A 21264-nucleotide genomic window follows, 5' to 3' on the forward strand; every position below is an offset into this window, starting at 1 on the left:
TATACAGTTTTTTTTTTTTCATTTTAGTTTTTCCAAACAAACGAAGAACACCAGATTTTACAAATAATATTTTTATGACAAACTTTGGTGTTCAATCCTCATTTACAAATATTTCTTTGGAAGAAACTAGCGACAAATCTTTTACATTAAAATCACATTCTTATCCGATGTGTTTCAAAGGACATCTGATAGACGTTGGTAGAAAGGATCCCCACTTTATTTTTAATAAGGAAACTTACTATCAGCTAGTGAGCGTGGTCAAGGGATATTGCCTTGTCCCAACACTATGGCCCGGCATGGCCAGCTGGTTAAGGCATTCGACTCGTAAGTTGAGGGTCGTAGGTTTGAATCCCTGTCGCACCAAACATGCTCACCATTTCAGTCGTGGGGGCGTTATAATGTAATAGTCAATTACACTTTTCGTTGGTAATAGAGTAGCCCAAGAGTTGGCGGTGGGTGGTGATGACTAGTTGGCTTCCCTCTAGTCTTACACTGCAAAATTAGGGACGGCTAGCGCAGATAGCCCTCGTGTAGCTTTGCGTGAAATTCCAAACAAACCGAACCTAACACTACCAGACCCTTTCCTTTCTTACCATGGAAAACAATGGTTAAACGACTGGGCATATAAAATGAAACCTTTATAGTACGTGAGGTATGTTGATAACACTTTTGTGTTATTTCACAATAAGACTAACACTCGATATTACTTCAGGCGTTTTTGTCAATTGCTTTTATAAACAGACTTATGCAGATTTTTGTTGTAGCTATGAAAGTTTTATACCAGGATTCTCTAAACATTATGTTTTCAAGAATTTAACTATTCGAGCACGAAACGTTTCCCTATTCAAGGGCAAAATCAGTAAAGTACAGCAATTCCTTGTGGTTAATAAATGTAATTGTTTTCTCTCTTTGAAAGGTTTCACTAGGTCCACTTCCAGATGTCTCTAGCAAAGGATTGTGGGACATCATACTTCCATTTATAACAGTTTACATGTTTTACAGCTTGCCATGGAATGTGGCCGAACTATTAAATTTGAACATTGACCTTTAAAACCTTCCAACCGGAATTCAACATCATGGGAAATTATTTTAACCCATTAATAGAATTCAGTTACATCGACTTTCATAAGCAGAGATGTCGATAAAAATTATAGTCTGTATAACATTCTGTTTCGCACAACTTGTTGTCCATATATTAAAAGTGATACTGAGAGTATTGAAATTGAATATCAAAACCATTCTTTATTTCTGGATTGTAATGTAATTATTTTTAGGATGCAACATTAAAGTTCCTGTTGACTGGTTAAATATAAAACTTCATTTATTTGCATATTTGTACACTAGAGGACTTCAGCTTTCCGTTCTCCAACTGTGGAACTTTTTTCACAGCAGTCAGTTTAGGTAGCAGTATTACACCGCCCTTATTTCCGAACCACGAACCTCAGGGAGTCGAACTACTAGCAGTAACTACTTTTCCTTTTTACTTTATGAGTAAATCTAATTTAATGAATAATAAATGTATTTTTTTCATTGTGAGATACAACTTTACTTTATATATATGTATATAATTTATTCCCAATATAACATATAAGCTACAATTATTATATATAATTGTAACTTTATGCTTGTCAGTCACAGTTAGAAATATTTGTGCTGACGAAGCTACGACTTGTTTACGAATCTCACGTGATAAGCCTGACCGCATTGCCTTAAGTTATACATCACGCGCTTAAAAGTGAAATACAACAAATTTTGTAGTTTTTTTTTAACTTCATCTATTCCGGAGATGTGAAGTTCCACAAAACAGATCTGTGTTGTCAACGAACCAATGTACCTTCATTGAACCATTGTTGTACCTTCAAAACGAATTCAAAAGTTAATGATATTTGACGAAATTAAAATTTTCAATTTTGTAAACAACGTTTAAAAAATAACCGTAAAGTAACTAAACTTGTATAGCTCGCAGTTAATTTACATGTTTTTTTTTTTAGCTTTACTTCGACCTCGTGAATTGTTTTGTCAGGATCTAGAACTGTATACCGTTTTTTAAAAAATAAAATACATTTTATAATTTTAAGAAATAATCTTTTGGGAACGTTAGAAAAATCCTTTAAGTATTTCTGCCTTGTAAAGTATCTGCCCACCGCGAGGATTTAATCCTGAATTTTAACGCTATAAAGTGAACATTCAAGAGGTATTAGGTTTGTTTGTTTTTTTGAATTTCGCGCAAAGTTACACGAGAGCTATTTGCGCTAGCCGTCCCTAATTTAGCAGTGTAAGACTAGATGGAAGGCGGCTAGTCATCACCACCCACCGCCTACACTTGGGCTACTCTTTTATCAACGAATAATGGGATTGACTTTAACATTATAACGACTCACAGCTGTATGTTTAGTGCGACGGGGATTTGAACCCATGACCCTTAGATTACGAGTCGAACGCCTTAACCACCTTGCCATGCCGAGCCTAGGTATTAGGAAAGGAACTCAATTTGAAATTACATTTTAGCCCGAATATTAATTAAATTTTAAAAGTTTTTCTCTGTTTTTAGAAAACAAATTAAGCACAACATTTTCATTTAGAGGTTAGAATTTAACATTTATATTACAAAAGGGGTTTGATCCCTCGCGGTGTGCAGAGAGCAGATACCCATTGTGTAACTATCACCCACCCCAAACAAAAACTATAAAACTGGTACCACACAATAATATAATTGTACGTGTGGAATTAAAAAGTGATTTGCAAGCAGTCCGTTAGAAAATTAAAATTTCTACTTAATATAGATAAGCAGTAATGAAATATAGAGAAATGTAATTACGTGTAACATTTGAAGAAACATTTGACACACAAAACGTAAGGTTACCTTTTGATTATGCCAATAAGGTAGGCTATTTTAAAGAGTTCGACTGGTTAAGCAGAAAAGAACATTTTAAATGAGAAAAAATGCAGTGTAGAAATAACACTAAAACACATGTTCGACATTTTTGTTCTTAGGTAGTTAACTGATTCTTCCTGAACAACTAAATCATCTGATTGAAAAGTGCCAGATCGTATGTGTTCAAAAATATTATCAAGCTTTGTTACGTATTTAAAGTTAGTATTCACTGAACGAAAGTTTATTTAGTAATTATCCCTCCTAAAAAAAAAACAATAAAAAAACACCAGCTGTCACAGTCTTTGATGAACGTGCATTCTACGTGCTTCTCGAATTTATCAAAATAGTATCTTAAGATGCTCAATAGATGACGCTAGTAGAAACCGAAAGTTACGCAGTACATTAATTGTTATATTTTAACAGAAAACAGATTTTCCACCAGATGCACATACATGGTTCGTCTACTTTCCATTGCTGATTTAATTAACAGCTCTTGCTCGACATAAGAAGCTCTAATTTGTCAAACTTTAGCTGAACAATTTCCTAAGTACTTTATAACTAGTCAGTAAATAATTGGTTCAAAAATTGTTTGCGTAAGTTAACATATATCACGAAAAACATAAAGTAGTGCGTGTGAATAAAAAAGAAGAGAGATAAAAGATACAGCTGACGTAAATGATTTATTTACATCACTTTTAACATATAGATTCATGTAATTTCCACTTCTTGTAATAAACGTATACAATAGGAAGATAAGCAGCTAGTGTCGAATAAAGTTGGTGATCATTATCCAATGCACATACAGAGTAGGTTCATAAGACTAGATTTCTAATATAAAAATATTGATTTATCAAAGCTAAACACTATGCAGGGTTATTATAATAGTAATATGTTTTATATTCATCGAGAGGATAACTGATTTACGTCTTCATATCTTCTTAAGCTCAGGTTACAACCTAAAACGTTTAGTAGCCAAACACAGTACTCAAATAGAAGCGGGAAAAACGTTTATGTGAGGTCACGGTCTGTTTTCGTGCCTTAATTTCAGAAATATTTTTTGTTTTGAGTATGAAAAACAACACCAAGTAAAACGTATGTTTTATCTAAACGTTCTGATGAAAACAGATTAAATTTAAAATATATATTCAAAACTTTTCGGAAACTGTATCTCCGAACAGCTGGCATGGGTATTAACACTTTTGTTGATAAGGAGAGAACAACTTTTCGACTTTCCTTGGTCATCTCCAATTCTTACTCTGGTTTCTCGTCATCAAGAATTTTCGGGAATTGCATATAACTGGAGCATCTCCTCTGATGTTAGATCACTACTTAAACTGGCCCGGCATGGCCAAGCGTGTTAAGGCGTGCGACTCGTAATCTGAGGGTCGCGGGTTCGCATCCCGGTCGCGCCAAACATGCTTGTCCTTTCAGCCGTGGGGGCGTTATAATCCCACTATTCGTTGGTAAAAGAGTAGCCCAAGAGTTGGCGGTGGGTGGTGATGACTAGCTGCCTTCCCTCTTGTCTCACACTGCTAAATTAGGGACGGCTAGCACAGATAGCCCTCGAGTAGCTTTGTGCGAAATTCAAAAACAAACAAACAAAACATTACTTAACCTAGTTTCAAAGACTGGAAACTCAACATTCTTCTTTTGGATATCAGATTATTTTCGGACGTACTATTTTGGGAAAGTTCTTTGATTATGTCTTCTATATTTTGCAAACTACCCTTATCTGAGTCGTAATTACCACCAGTCTTTCTCTCTTTTCACTCATCGTAATTCAGTTTTGGCTCATTTGTTGCCATATAATGGTATTTGTGAACTTTGTATATATATGTACAGTTTTTGGTATATTACATAAGAATGTTTATTGTTCGCTCCACCTTGTATTATTTTAGCACTTTTATGTAACTATGCTCAAATACCTAGGTCTATCTGTTTTGTTATTTCACTCAGATATGTGGGTAGAACAGACATTAGTTATTTATAGATGTTCAAACTTAGCTGTTGGAAAATAGAAGATTCTGCTCCTAAAAGTTTCCGAACTCATTTAGAGAGAGAATCTAAGGAGCATGCGAAACAGTAAGTAGTAGCCGAATGCGATGTTGGATTTTTTATTTGATGTTTGGCACACCATAGATTGATAAATTCTGTTCTTGGTAGACGGTACTACTCACTACAAGAAAGTCTGGACACACAAGTTCTTATCGCGCCACTATTCACTAAGGGATGTTCACATGATATACACATAAAACTAATGTTAGATACGCAAAGTCCTGTATTGGTTCCTTTACTGTGTAACACGAAGTTCTGAAACGGCAATTTATGGAATAATTAATTTATTTCTGTACAGCGTTTTGTCTCTAACAGAGAGACGTGATCGCGTATAACATTTAAGGTAACGAGTGCTGTAAATGTCTCAGTATTAGAGACGAAACGCTGTACAAAAATAACTCTATTATTCCACAAACTGCCGTTTCAGAACTTAGTGTTGTTGGTAAGTTAAGCTGGCATCTCTTACGATGAAAATGAATGCATAATTGATAGATGAAACCGCCGGGTCTCCCGCTGGGACAACGGTAAGTCTACGGATTTACAACGCTAAAATCAGGGATTCGATTCCCCTCGGTGGACACAGCAGATAGCCTGAAGTGGCTTTGCTATAAAACACACACACATGAAACCATCGGTATTTGGTGAAACTCTATTATTACAGAATTGAGGAAAAACAAAGGTATCACCGGCGAAACCACCGTTGTTAATAAATGTAGTTTATATGAAACATACAGTCGTCTTTGTTTCTTTTCTCAAGATTACTAAATCAAAGACATGCTTAAAACACAATAACAACTAGAGTATAATTCATAGGTACTAGCCGATTACCCATGGCGCCAATGCATTAGTTCCGCGTATGACATAATATCTGCAGCCTGAGAATGGAAAAAATAAAGTTCTCCCAGATAGGAAACTAGGGCGAAACTGGAATATCGTGACCCCTATTGCAAGTTTACATGAACACAGGATAAACATTTCGCAAAGTTGGGGTTATACATCGCGTAATACAAAAGTTTTTCCAGTATCATTCAAGCAAGAGTTCTATTAAAGTATGATGATACTGTGAATCAGTATCGAAATGGTATTATATTTTACCTTCAAAACTACTTCGCAGTGCTAAAGCATGTTGTGGATCGTTGTTAAATTTTACTAAAAGTGTTTGTGTTTGTGTGTCACATTAAAATGTTGCAGTGATAAAGCATGTTTAGGTCGTTGTTAACTCTTATTAAAAGTTTATTGCACGTCACATTAGAAGGTTGCAGTGCTAAAGCATGTTGTACGTTTTTGTTAACTTTTATTTAAAGGGTATTATTGTTCGTCATGTTAAAGGATTGCGACGCTAAAACGTGTTTAAAGTGACTGTTCACGTTTTGTTAAAAATGCATCGTATGCCGTTGTTCGTGTAAAAATACATGTGCGTTTTAATTTTTGAAAGCGTACTTCAATAATACATGCGTGTTTTTATTGTTTTTTTTTAATAATGTAATATTTTGTTATTATTTATCGTGGATGATTTTAACACAGTACTTTTGATTATTCCACAACTGATTTCAAAGGACAGATACATAAAAAGCGTTTACAAATCTGCCATTTCTTTTATTCGCCCAGTACTGAGATGCGGAGATCGATTCCCCGTGGTGGACAGAGAGCAGATAGTCCATTATGTAGCTTTGCGATACAAAATCAATATATGTGATTATTTTTTGCACTAAAGAAAGATTTTTGAATAGTCGTTTTTCATCTTCTTCTAGTTTGAAATCAGCAACGGACAAGTTGAGAGGATTGTATTAAGATCAGCATGTCTTACTACACATATTAGTCCTAAAGAATGTTCTTGTTTCATCAGTTTTAGTTCATTTGATCTCAGTTTCACACTTTATTACGTTTAAAATACAATCAACATTACTGTTAGTAGTATGATGCTATGGTGTAATTAGAAATGTCAAGTAATTATAAAAACTCCCCAGTGGCACAGCAGTATGTCTCCGGACTTGCCACGACAGAAACTGGTTTTCGATACTCGTGGTGGGCAGTGCACAGATAGCCCTTTGTGGAACTTTATGCTTAACAACAAAGAACCAAAGATTATTTTTTAAAAACAAACACACACAAACAAAAAGAGCCTTGCATTCACAGTTCTTTTATCTCAAACACTATACCTCCGGCATTAAATTTATACATTTTATGGTACAAAGGAAAATTTATCATGATAATACTCAGATTTCGTCTGTAATGAAAATGCGCGCGCACTTCATTTCACCGGATGAAAATATGCTTTAACAGGCATTTTGTACAACAAATATTAAACGCTTACCAAACTTTCGAAAAAGATCTTACGTTAAGTTGTAGAATAACACTACGTTTGTTTAGTGATAGTATTAAGTAAGGTAAAGTTTAGTCAATTAAAGCAAAAAATACATACAAGTTAGTTCATCTTTTTTATGCAATATAGGCCTTACTTAATAAAGGCTTAATTAACTTTAGGCCTAAAATTTCGGTGCCCGAGTTAAACTTATTTTTCAATACAACCTATATCTAAAGAAGTACTGTTGTAATAAAATTACTAATTTGACGACAGACGTTTTGTGAAACTCTGCCAGTCGAGAACAACAGTTTTTTATTCGAGACATCTTGGACATGACATACGTTTAAAAATCTGTCACAGTATATCCTTGATCTTCGCAATGACTTACCTACTGACACGCATTTTTGTTGAATAATTTATCGCGTAGTCTTCAAGGAGAATTAAAAGCGAGAGTAGACTGCATGAAAACTGATTTAGGAATACAGGATAATTTGCTTTGGGAACATCCCATATTTTTATACTGCATTTCGTCACGTGGGTAAAAGTTTTAAGATCAGTAAATAACACTGACAACCTTTTGACCTTTTACAACTTTTTTTTTTATGAGAACGATCCAGGGTACTCGGTAAAACCACATTTATATACTTTTATGTTTTGTAGAGCCAGACGTTAGCTACGAACGTCGTTTAGACTTATGATTCTTAGCGTTCCTCCAGCAAAGTTTTATATTCCTAGGAATATAACTTTTTAAGACGTAACGGTGTTTAAAAATGGGATTTCTTTATAATTACACTATATCTGTTATTTACTAACAGGTCTATATTTTACATCGAAAAAGTGCATTATGATCATAAGCCAAAAAGTAAAAAATGAATCGTTAACAATAACCTGATAAATCAGGAGTTATTATTAATAAAGAACTATCTAAATATATATTTTAAGATTGTAAGTTTTAATTGGAAAATTATAAAACTGTTTTTGGAATATAACACTATTATAATAGAATGTGACAATATTAATAATGTCATTTTAAACCCTATACTTATGATACTTTTTTGCAAAACAATGATCCTCTCTTGGTAACAGGCTAACAAAACAAAAAAACATACTTTTTAAAAAGGACGCATTCCGAAATATGTTGTAAATTCAAAAATATACACATATATAAATATCGTTAATCGTTATTTTGAGTAAAAACATACTTTTTAGACTTAATCCGAAGCAGAATCAAGACTGGTACAAGACTGTTTGTATTTGTATTGGGTTTCCGTAGTGCTTTATTCTCTAGTTGGTTTATTTTAGGGTCCCCAATTGACTTATCTTAAAGTAAGAATGAGTGGAAATGAAAATGGAGATAACAGTGCTGACGATAGAAAAGTGAATTATCCTGCTCTTTCATTGGACGATCACATTCTGGACGCATGCGTAAAATATACTGAATATAAGACGAAAGTGAAGCTTAAAATAAGCCAGAAGTAACAATTCTCCTAGTGGCCATATTTTGAAATTACATCGAGTGCAAAATAAAACTGAAACGTAAGTTGTGCCGGAATTGAAATTGATAAGGAATTTGTAGTTGATGAGCTGTGTCAGCTGGAATCTAAATAAAAATATAAAAGAAAACTTATTAGGCTTTGAAATACACTAAAACTCTTCTTAACTCCATTAATACCACATGAGATAGGTATATCAAATATATGAAATACGGTTTTGTAGTAGCGTCTATATTACACACAATGTGGAAATATTTGAAAAACAGTTTTGTTATAATATTAAATATTTTTCGCTTTAATAACTACAAACGCTCTAACCAAAATATCTTCTTCTTCTAAACAGGAAAATACAGCATCAATAAAGTATTAGGAAATGTTTAACACATAAAGAATTATTTTACCCAGCCTTAAGTTAAGCCTAGTTATTCGACACTTGATTTAAATTTAGAAGATGAAAAAAAAAAGAACATTTTTCCAGCTTTCCGAAAGTCTTTGATATTTTAAGTAAACAGTTCCTATTGGTAAATTTATGTTATTTACGTTGATAAAAAATAGTGTACTTAACACATATGTGAAGCTTTCTAATTAAGTACAATGTTTTAACTTCTGTATTGTATCGTAGTAACTTATAACAGAAAATTGATCAGGTACTTATTAAACCACAAGTTCACAGTAGGATGTACTAAACATTTAATTATTTGTTGAAAAACGGGAAGAATACCTACAAATTAACTTTAACCAATGTGATTATATGCGTTGTATAAGGTACTTGTGATTTTGTACTTTCATTAAACTAAATAAGAGGTCCTGGTTATAAGGTTTCTTCTGTTTGATTATATCAAATTTTCAATCTCAACTGGTTTCTAAGCCTCATATAAATGGAGGATATTATAAATATTCAGGACTCAAAAACAATCTAAGAGAAACTTGTAAGACTGACGTACGTCTACAATAAAATATATTTTATGTTTATAAAGTCTACTTGTAAATACAACTGCTATAGAAGTTTTATACTGTTTATGAAATTAGTCACGAATGTTCAAAGTCTTTATATAGTTCACTGTAGGCCTGTGGGTAATTTATGAAAATTGTTAAGTCTTTAGAGGCGAGTTTAATCTTCATAACTAAAGACAAAAATTAATATTTTGTTTAGAATACTCTTTTGTACCTTTTATGTGCCCTAGCGATGAAGTTTGTAAACTGAGTAAAGGCAAACTCAGTTTGAGAAGTGCTCTTGGATATTTTCTGTTCTCTTTTTTTTTTTTTTGTGAGGGGATGTTGAACAGCTAAGATCGTATTACGCTTTTGAAATTTTTTATTCTTTATCTTGGACGATTTGTTTTTCTTTATCATGACCCAAACTGGAGAACATGTTAATATTTACAGATATACGTCAAATGCTAAGAATCTTAAGATAAAAATAACAGATTTAAAATTGGGAACTTTTTAAGCGTCAAAGGTACTTATTCTTATGTTTCAGGTATTCTAATGTGTGTAGGAAAGAAGTCTTACAAAATCGAATTTGATATTTGATGGACACTGAAATCTAGGCAAGAAAAACGTTAATATTATCGTTATTACTGGATTCTAGTTGCTATGGAACGTTTTTCTATGAAACAGGTGAAGAAGTTCTCACAGTCGAGCAAGATGATATAAAAAACCTTCCAGTTGAAATGACAGATCGGGCTTAAACTGCCAGAAGAGAAAAACTTAGCATAGATACGTAGGTTGATTTCTGTTGAATATTTAACAGTTTTAAACGTCAATCGAGATTCTCCAGATATTTTAACTTATTTTTTCGGTTGGTGTGAAGTCGACTTTCATTGGAAACTGAGAAATCGGATAAAATAGGTCATTTTAAATATATCTTGAGGACCTTGTATTCGTTTCATTCATTTTGAGACGTGTCTTTTAATATCATATGATACTATACTGCATATTCTATTTTCACAGGCCCCGGCATGGTCAGGTGGTTAAGGCACTCGATTTGTAAACTAAGGGCCGCTAGTTCGAATCCCTGTCACACCAAACATGTTCGCCCTTTCAGCCGTGGGAGCGCTATAATGTTACGGTCAATCCCAGTATTCGTTGGACAGTAGCCCAAGAATTAATGGTGGGTGGTAATGATTAGCTGCCTTCCCTCTAGTCTTACACTGCTAAATTAGGGAAGGCTAGCGCAGATAGCCCTCGTGTATCTTTGCGCGAAATTAAAAGACTAAACAAACAATTCACGTGGAATTTCAGATATTAGATGTGTTAGAAAAACGTGTGAAAACCTTTAATAAGATAAGTTTTCTTTAATTGTTTCGAATAGCTGAAAATGACTAAAAGTGGAGAACAAAAGTAAACAGAACATCTAAGATACTTGTGTTCAATCCCTCTCTCTTTCGAAATGTTAAACACCTAATTTTGATTGTGCATAAAAAAATCTGGTCATTCTGTGATTTCCATTATAGGAACTACATAATTTAAGTCTTTGTGCGTGTGTGTGGATGCAGATGGCGGTACAACATTTGGTTCGCGTAAACGACCAACAAACTCTGAAAAAGGTCATCCGAAAATGGATAAAAGACAACACTAGAAACCGCAAAGACTCTACAAATATATGCTTAAAGATCATGTTAAATGAATGCAATATAGATGAAAGTGCATATAAGGCCTCAGATCACACTAAGGGACGAACAATGTGAAATGAGGACCTTAAGATATTGACTGGCCGAGGTATCACTAATGCCTAAATAAATCGTCCTGAAAATAAATATGGAAGCTGTACCACTATTAGTGAACCTACAACAAACGTAGCAAGGATTTTCGTGCATAACTCTAAATCTCTTCCGACGTAAGATTCAATCACATCTCGTCACTCAGTTCTATATATATTTAAATGTTAATATCCAAAGAAAGTTGTCATCAAATAATAATAATAGGGACATCAGCTTCCAAGTTTGATTGTGATTCTGTGGCAGCGTTCCTCCATTTTTTCGATATCAGGAACTGGGTTGCTGTCTCCCTAAACTGGCGCGAACCGCTAAAATACAAATACAACGAAAAACTATTATTATTCACACATGCACATTTTGTCTGCCTTTATTCCACGGAATCTCTGGACCGGTGGCTAAAAGCACTGTTCTCTGGGATAAAATAGAATGTCTGTGTGTGTGTTTTCTTATAGCAAAGCCACATCTGGCTGTCTGCTGAGTCCACCGAGGGGAATCGAACCCCTTACTTTAACGTTGTAAATCCGAAGACTTAACGTTGTACCAGTGGGGGACGATAGAATAGAAGGGTTGTAATACAAGAAAATATTCCAAGAGTTGAAAGGGTCACTTGTCACTGACGCACGAGGTAGGTCCTCACTGTACTTGAGAGTGCCACAAATTCACAGTTGATAGTCTTGTAAAATAAGAATAGAAAACCATGATCGATGTGATATTGAAATGCCAAAAATCTCCGTATCTATGGTGGGTGTGAGTCCTGAATCTTTCAAGTACCTAGCGATACCTCAACTAAAAACACCCATTTTTTACAACAAATGTAACGAAATGAAATTAGATAACTGTATTGTCAACGCAGCCTTGTGTGGTAAGTCTACAAATTTATATTACTGAGGTCAGGAGTTCGATTCCCGTAAGTAGAAACAGCAGATAGCCAAATGTGGCTTTATTGTAAATAAACACACACGCCCTTCTAAATAAAGTGGTAATATGATTTAAAGAACCAAGTAGACAAAAGTGATGAAACGGTACAATGGAAGTCCTATGTCTACGAATTCTAAAGAAGCCTCGGGAACAGCTGGTGGAAGCATCTGCTTTATGTGGTATAGATTTGAATGAAAAAAAAAAAAAAACAGACGTAAAGCGATTCATATGTTGCAGAAAGAGAGGTTATATGAATCTCAGAGCAGTAAGATAGATGATGTTGACATGTAAGACAATGAAGAATTTCGAAATATTTCAAAGCATTCTATCTATAAAACAAAAATAAGCTTTTAAAACCACTGTTATGTTCCAACTGTATTTATTTAACTCGTTTCCAGGACATAAAACACGTTAGAGAACAAAATATATGTCGCTCAATTATTAAAAGGAAAAATATGCATTTGGTGAACTTCAATGTATCTAAATAAAAAATAATCCAGTAATAAAATGAATAAGATAAACTAGGTGGCTATGTTCTAAAAATTAAAAGATAAAGATACATAATAGAACAATATATGCATATTTAAGTATCAGATACGAGCTTACATCTATAGACAAAACGAAATAAATGTATTACCATAATTAAGAATTTACTTAAATATATGATGTGAAATGAAAAAATGAAGTATGAATAAAAACAAAATATCGGGAAGTACTATATGTTTGAAATTGTATTTAGAATACTATAGAGATTAGTTTGTTACGCAGAGGTGAAAAAACAACAACAAACAAACTAGCATAAGAAATCTATAGTAAAAGGTAGACTAAAGTAAACTCATGTTTTAAATCGTGTCTTACTATGCATTCCTGTTTATAGTTTCTATACTGTTTTAGAAGAAATGCAACTTGCTATTAAAAACTTAAATGTATAAACAATGTCTATAGTTAGAAATGTGAAATAGATAAAATATCGATAGCTAGAAATGTAACAATAGTGTAAGTGTCGATAGTTAGAAATGTGACAATAGTGTAAGTGTCGATATTTAGAAATGTGACAATAATATTAATATCGATAGTTAGAAATGTAACAATAGTATAAATATCGAGAGCTAGAAATGTGAGAATAATATAAATATCAAGAGCTAGAAATGTGAGAATAATATAAATATCGATAACTAGAAATGTGACAATAATATAAATATCGAGAGCTAGAAATGTAACAATAGTGTAAGTGTCGATAGTTAGAAATGTGACAATAATATAAATATCGATAGCTAGAAATGTGACAATAATATAAATATCGAGAGCTAGAAATGTAACAATAGTGTAAATGTCGATAGTTAGAAATGTGACAATAATATAAATATCGATAGCTAGAAATGTGACAATAATATAAATATCGATAGTTAGAAATGTGACAATATTATAAATATCGATAGTTAGAAATGTAACAATAGTGTAAGTGTCGATAGTTAGAAATGTGACAATAATATAAATATCGATAGTTAGAAATGTAACAATAGTGTAAGTGTCGATAACTAGAAATGTGACAATAATATAAATATCGATAGTTAGAAATGTAACAATAGTGTAAGTGTCGATAGTTAGAAATGTGACAATAATATAAATATCGATAGTTAGAAATGTAACAATAGTGTAAGTGTCGATAGTTAGAAATGTGACTATATAAATATCGATAGTTAGAAATGTAACAATAGTGTAAGTGTCGATAGTTAGAAATGTGACAATAATATAAATATCGATAGTTAGAAATGTAACAATAATATAAAAATAGATAGCTAGAAATGTAACAATAGTTTAAGTGTCGATAGTTATAGATTTGACAATATTATAAATATCGATAGTTAGAAATGTAACAATAGTGTTAGTGTGGATAGTTAGAAATGTGACAATAATATAAACATCGATAGCTAGAAATAAGAAATAATATAAATATCGAAATGTAAGAATAGTATAAATGTCTATAGTTAGAAACTTAACAATGTAAAACGCTTCTCTTTGTCTAAATTGAGGCCTCTGGATAAACTAAACTTCATAAAGACCAGTTGTTAAGGGATTATTTTTACTAAATTTCAGAGGTCGGCCATATTAAATACAATATGTATTACCACATTGGTTGTCGAACGCCTTTTTTACACTGCAGCCTTTGGTCAAGTTTGATCCGATAAAAAGAAAACCCACAAGTTGTGGTAAATATTCCCTTTTCTTTAAAATTCGATCTTTGGTCAAATTAGGCCTAGTAGTGATCCAACTGGTTGAAATGTTTCATTTCTACACTAACCTCTGAAGGAGGTTAATAAAGGTCTGGAGATACAGCGATACGGTACGAGTGTCGTATCGTAAAGCAGTGACACGACTGTATCGATACATAATTCTATAAAATACGGTTTATGTACCTTCAAGCCGTCAGTAAACATTATAAGTGTTTTATACAGGAAAATAAGGATATTTGTTTTGGAATTTCGCACAAAGCTACTCGAGGGCTATCTGTGCTAGCCGTCCCTAATTTAGCAGTGTAAGACTAGAAGGAAGGCAGAGCTAATCATCACCACCCACCGCCAACTCTTGGGCTACTCTTTTACCAACGAATAGTGGGATTGACCGTACCATTATAACGCCCCCACGGCTGAAAGGGCGAGCATGTTTGGCGCGACGGGGATGCAAACCCGCGACCCTCAAATTACGAGTCGCACACCCTAACACGCTTGGCCGTGCCGGGCCTTCAGGATATCTAATAAAGTATTATTGCTAAAAGGTAATGATTTAAAATGAGTATTGAATAACACATGTTGTCTTCGTTTATTTTATTAAAAGCATTACATGTAAAGTAACACAACAAATGAGAAAATAGACACATGTTAACTTTATTTTTTATTTTACATCTCTTGTCAGCTGCCATTTAGTTTATCAAACCTGTAATTTGAAAATTCATTGTACAGTGTGAAGTACTTAAATAAGACAGTGTTAGTAATATAGATAATAAATTACAAATAAGACTGTCAAACTTTGTAGCAATTCGTTGGTAAAACATTTGTATCTAGATAGGTATCGTATCGACTAATATGATGAGATAGGCACCCCTGGTGAATAGTAAGTAATCCCTTATGAATTGAGTGATCGAAGCTTTTCATTTATATGACGAACAAATATTACACTAGAGAACTGTTAAGTGGTCTTCCTTTAATTGCTGGGAATTTCTCTTTGCGTACAAAAGAAAAAAAAAATCTGACCACTTATGCTAGCTTTACCTTCCCCCACGAGTGTTTCTGTGTTGGGCAAACAAATTCGCCTGTGAATTGGCAGGCAGCTTTCATCTAAGCTGCAATCGATTATGAAAGTCTTAACAGAAAGGTTAGCTTAGCTGGACTTAGTAAATATTTTCCTGTTGATGGCTTCTGATAAACGAGACAGTCACGTTCGTTACAAATAAGGATGAAAACGGTTCGATATGTATACTGTAAAATATTTACTCCAATACTATAACCACATTATGAATATTAAATATGTGAAGGTTAGGTCGAGCAAGAAAACAAACGTGATTAGTATGGAAACAAACGTGATTAATATGTAACAACAAATGTATTTGTAACTGACTGAAATATGAGTGGTGTTATCGTGTGTTATCAGACTGTTTCTATAAAAGAAAAACAGACATTGTGTGATGGATTCGGATTCTTGCCATAGGCTCTTACATTAAATATCCCTAATTTTGAGCTAGAAAGAAGGCGGCTAGTCAACAATGCCCGCCGCCAACTCGCATTTGATAGTCACTTTTATAATTCACACATCCATCGTGCGAAGGCCGCTTTTAAGGCATGAGGGCGCTACTTGCATTATCAGACACTTGTATTCGTAGTCCAGCATGATAGGGACTAGGTCTCGTACGTCCCTCACCCCTAAAAAAAAAATAAATTTTATTACGCAGTACGATTCTGTGCCTGTAGGTTTTTGAGAAAATTTATTCTACGTGACCTCAGTTTTGTCTGTATCTTCATCTCTATATTCGTTATATACCCACTAATTACATCTACTTATGTTTTTATAAGTTAGTTTCTTTAGAAGTTGAGCCACTATACCCTAATTTTATCATTGTTTTACTTGCAGAGTGCTAAGTGAAGAATCGCAGACGTAATAATCAGTACGACAACGACCACGTGATTTGAAGAGACAAATAACGAATTAACCCAGCATTTATATCTACAGCTTCATCGGCTGAACATAAAACATAAGCATTATTCCTGTCAGAGACCGATCGTGATTCAATGTTAGCGTGAAGGTTTGTTTGCTTGTTTGTTTTTGTAATTCGCGCAAAACTACACAAGGGCTATCTGTACTAGCCGTCCCTAATTTAGCAGTGTAAGACTAGAGGGAAGGCGCAGCTAGTCATCACCACCCACAGCCAACTCTTAGGCTACTCTTTTACCAACGAATAGTGGGATTGACCGTAACATTATAACGCCCCTACGGCTGGGAGGGCGAACATGTTTGGTGCGATGGGGATAAAATTAACTGTTGTTGTTGTTTTGAATTAAGCACAAAGCTACACGATGGGCTATCTGTGCCCTGCCCACTACGGGTATCAAAACCCGGTTTTTAGCGTTGTAAGTCCGCAGACATACCGCTGAGCCACTGGGGGAGAGTCTAAGGAAGAAGAGGTATCGACAGTAAGTTGTATATCCATAAATTTGTCTTTATGGTCAGAAGAAGAACTTTCTACTGCTTCAATACTTTCCTCTCTACAAATAGACGGATTGGGTGCTGCTATGTCTGACGAAACGATATTGTGTTGTTTATCAAAGTATAGGTTTCATTTTTGAGTCGAGATGATGCATTCAGTGTACTTTTGTAAAGTGTTTAGTAACAAGGGTTTCAGGACCAAATAAAGTAGTTAGAACAGATAAATAATGGTTTGATAACAGGTATATACTATCACTTACAAAGACATCCTTGGTTCGTGTTTTTAGGGCAAATTATGCAACCCGAGGGTTTGAGACTGTCAGGTTTAGATTCGTTTGATATTATGTTATAAATATTACTTTTTTCCGACGTCACAATAAAAGTTTTGACTTCAGTTTAACTTGTTTGTTTGGATTAATTTATTATTTCATCACAAAAAAATTCTTTGCTCTTCGTCTCAGTTTGCTTTGGTTGCGTTACTTTATGATTTAACAAAAAATAACTAATCTCCCCAAAAGCGATTCGACCGAACTTAAACCTCAAAAGGGACATATCCAAGTTATATGGATTCCCGAAGAAGCGACCAGTATTATTCGCTAAATTTGATGTAACATTTGTGAAGCTCCATATTAGGATATGAGAACGCTTAAAAGCTGTTTAAATCAAGCAGCAACTCGAGGAATAGGATACTATATTACTGAGGGAAATTTGGACATGAGCTCAAAATCCCTTGCAAACACTGAATATTTTGGACGAGAGGGATTTGGTAGGCATTTTGATGTTTTGTATATTGTCTGCATTTTGTGAAGGTAATTAATACAGTTAGGTCCAGAGTACGGATGTTTTTCGGTTCTAACTGCTCAACTTTGTATATCTGTAATTACATGTCTGCTATTTAATGAAATATTTCTAATGATACAGCAACTGGGTGTTTTTCAACAGTGTCACCCATTCAAGTACGAAAGGGATTTCGAAGTTCTTTACGAATTATTCTGTTTTTTTCATAACATTTTTAAAACTCTCAATTATTTTATTTATTCTAATTATTACAAACCCTCCTGAGTAAGTTTTTATGTTATTTATTCCAAATCTCATTATATATCTTTCTATTTAAACTATTTGCATTTCAAATTATGTTTTATGTAGTAATTTTATCCATTAATTCCACTATCCTAAAGCTCATTAAATATTTTTCAATAACACTTCTTCGGGTATATATATTATACACAACTATTTCACCATTATAAATTTCGTCAAATACTCTCGAATATTAAAGTTTTAAGTAAAATACCTTCATGACTTAAATATTTATCAAATAATTCTGTTTTATATTACTTTGGATTAGTTGGATAACTTTAAGTCCTCTTTGCATCCACTCGAATTAGTGATATACGTTGTGAAACATCAGTGATATTGTTTTATGATTTTTGTCTACGGCTCGGTATGGCCAAGTGGTTAGGTCGCTTGACTCCTACTCTGAGCTCACATCCCCATCACACCATACATGTTCGTCCTTTCAGCCATGGGAGAGTTATAAAATTACAATCTGTCACACTATTCATCGGTAAAAGAGTAGTCCACGAGTTGGCGATGGGAGATGATGACTAATTGTCTTAAGCTACAAAATTAAAGACGGCAAGAGCAAATATTCCTCGTGCTGCTTTGCGCGAGATTTAAAAAAATGCTTTCTCACAGTTTTGTTTTTTCTATTGTTTTGTACTTAAATGTTTTAGTTTTATGGCGTATACATTATTTTAACCTTTTAAAATTTGATTATTAATTATTTTTTCTTTTAAATAAAATCACAAAATATTTAACCAAGTGATTTAAAAAAACAACCAGAAAGGAATAAAAAATTAAGATAACCATACAATTTGATGCTGTACCCTGGTGTGAATACACTCAAATATCATTGTCAAACGTTCGTAGGTAAACACATCGATTAAGCCTAATAAAATACAAGATTTTCAACATCACAATTACAAACAATTTAATTGTTGAGCTCCACTTGTCTTTCTCTCACAGATGAATCCTAGTTTACTCTGCAACGTGAGAGTGTAAATAATGAGAGAACCGCTCACGAGAAGATACCAACAGCTTGGTTACGTGAAGTTAATGTTAGGAATAGCAGTGCCAACACTGTGTATAAAGAGGGCGTGAGAGTGTAAATAATGAGAGAACCGATCACGAGAAGATACCAACAGTTTGGTTACGTGAAGTTAATGTTAGGAATAGCAGTGCCAACACTGTGTATAAAGAGGGCGTGAGAGTGTAAATAATGAGAGAACCGATCACGAGAAGATACCAACAGCTTGGTTACGTGAAGTTAATGTTAGGAATAGCAGTGCCAACACTGTGTATAAAGAGGGCGTGAGAGTGTAAATAATGAGAGAACTGATCATGAGAAGATACCAACAACTTGGTTACGTGAAGTTAATGTTAGGAATAGCAGTGCCAACACTGTGTATAAAGAGGGCGTGAGAGTGTAAATAATGAGAGAACCCCTCATGAGAAGACACCAACAGTTTGGTTACGTGACAGTTAATGTTAGGAATAGCAGTGCCAACACTGTGTATAAAGAGGGCGTGAGAGTGTAAATAATGAGAGAACCGATCACGAGAAGATACCAACAACTTGGTTACGTGAAGTTAATGTTAGGAATAGCAGTGCCAACACTGTGTATAAAGAGGGCGTGAGTGTAAATAATGAGAGAACCGATCACGAGAAGATACCAACAACTTGGTTACGTGAAGTTAATGTTAGGAATAGCAGTGCCAACACTGTGTATAAAGAGGGCGTGAGAGTGTAAATAATGAGAGAACCGATCACGAGAAGATACCAACAACTTGGTTACGTGACAGTTAATGTTAGGTATAGCAGTGCCAACACTGTGTATAAAGAGGGCGTCAGAGTGTAAATAATGAGAGAACTGATCATGAGAAGACATCAACAGTTTGGTTACGTGAAGTTAATGTTAGGAATAGCAGCGCCAACACTGTGTATAAAGAGGGCGTGAGAGTGTAAATAATGAGAGAACTGATCATGAGAAGACATCAACAGTTTGGTTACGTGAAGTTAATGTTAGGAATAGCAGCGCCAACACTGTGTATAAAGAGGGCGTCAGAGTGTAAATAATGAGAGAACTGATCATGAGAAGACATCAACAGTTTGGTTACGTGAAGTTAATGTTAGGAATAGCAGCGCCAACACTGTGTATAAAGAGGGCGTGAGAGTGTAAATAATGAGAGAACTGATCATGAGAAGACATCAACAGTTTGGTTACGTGAAGTTAATGTTAGGAATAGCAGCGCCAACACTGTGTATAAAGAGGGCGTGAGAGTGTAAATAATGAGAGAACTGATCACGAGAAGATACCAACAACCTGGTTACGTGACAGTTAATGTTAGGTATAGCAGTGCCAACACTGTGTATAAAGAGGGCGTCAGAGTGTAAATAATGAGAGAACCGCTCATGAGAAGATACCAACAGCTTGGTTACGTGACAGTTAATGTTAGGAATAGCAGTGCCAACACTGTGTATAAAGAGGGCGTGAGAGTGTAAATAATGAGAGAACCGCTCACGAGAAGATACCAACAGCTTGGTTACGTGACAGTTAATGTTAGGTATAGCAGTGCCAACACTGTGTATAAAGAGGGCGTGAGAGTGTAAATAATGAGAGAACCGCTCACGAGAAGATACCAACAGCTTGGTTACGTGACAGTTAATGTTAGGAATAGCAGTGCCAACACTGTGTATAAAGAGGGCGTCAGAGTGTAAACAATGAGAGAACCGATCACGAGAAGATACCAACAGCTTGGTTACGTGAAGTTAATGTTAAGAATAGCAGCGCCAACACTGTGTATAAAGAGGGCGTCAGAGTGTAAACAATGAGAGAACCGATCACGAGAAGATACCAACAGCTTGGTTACGTGAAGTTAATGTTAGGAATAGCAGCGCCAACACTGTGTATAAAGACGGCGTGAGAGTGTAAATAATGAGAGAACCCCTCATGAGAAGACACCAACAGTTTGGTTACGTGACAGTTAATGTTAGAAATAGCAGTGCCAACACTGTGTATAAAGAGGGCGTCAGGGTGTAAATAATGAGAGAACTGCTCATAAGAAGACACCAACAGTTTGGTTACGTGACAGTTAATGGTAGGAATAGCAGTGCCAACACTGTGTATAAAGAGGGCGTCAG

The 21264-nt window shown here is 34.5% G+C and overlaps 1 protein-coding gene across 2 annotated transcripts in view; it reads right to left on the reverse strand.

Annotated features, from left to right (window-relative positions):
• Positions 1–3590: 3590 nt before the first annotated feature.
• The window catches only part of LOC143223582 (uncharacterized), a 61619-nt gene continuing 43945 nt past the window's right edge, over positions 3591–21264 (reverse strand). For both annotated transcript variants that reach the window (XM_076451709.1, XM_076451710.1), the window contains one exon: positions 3591–8835. The gene's annotated coding sequence lies outside the window, so the exon portion shown is untranslated. The remainder of the gene's footprint in view (positions 8836–21264) is intronic.

This window comes from Tachypleus tridentatus, chromosome 8, assembly GCF_004210375.1.
Source record: "Tachypleus tridentatus isolate NWPU-2018 chromosome 8, ASM421037v1, whole genome shotgun sequence".
NCBI classification, from domain to species: domain Eukaryota; kingdom Metazoa; phylum Arthropoda; class Merostomata; order Xiphosura; family Limulidae; genus Tachypleus; species Tachypleus tridentatus.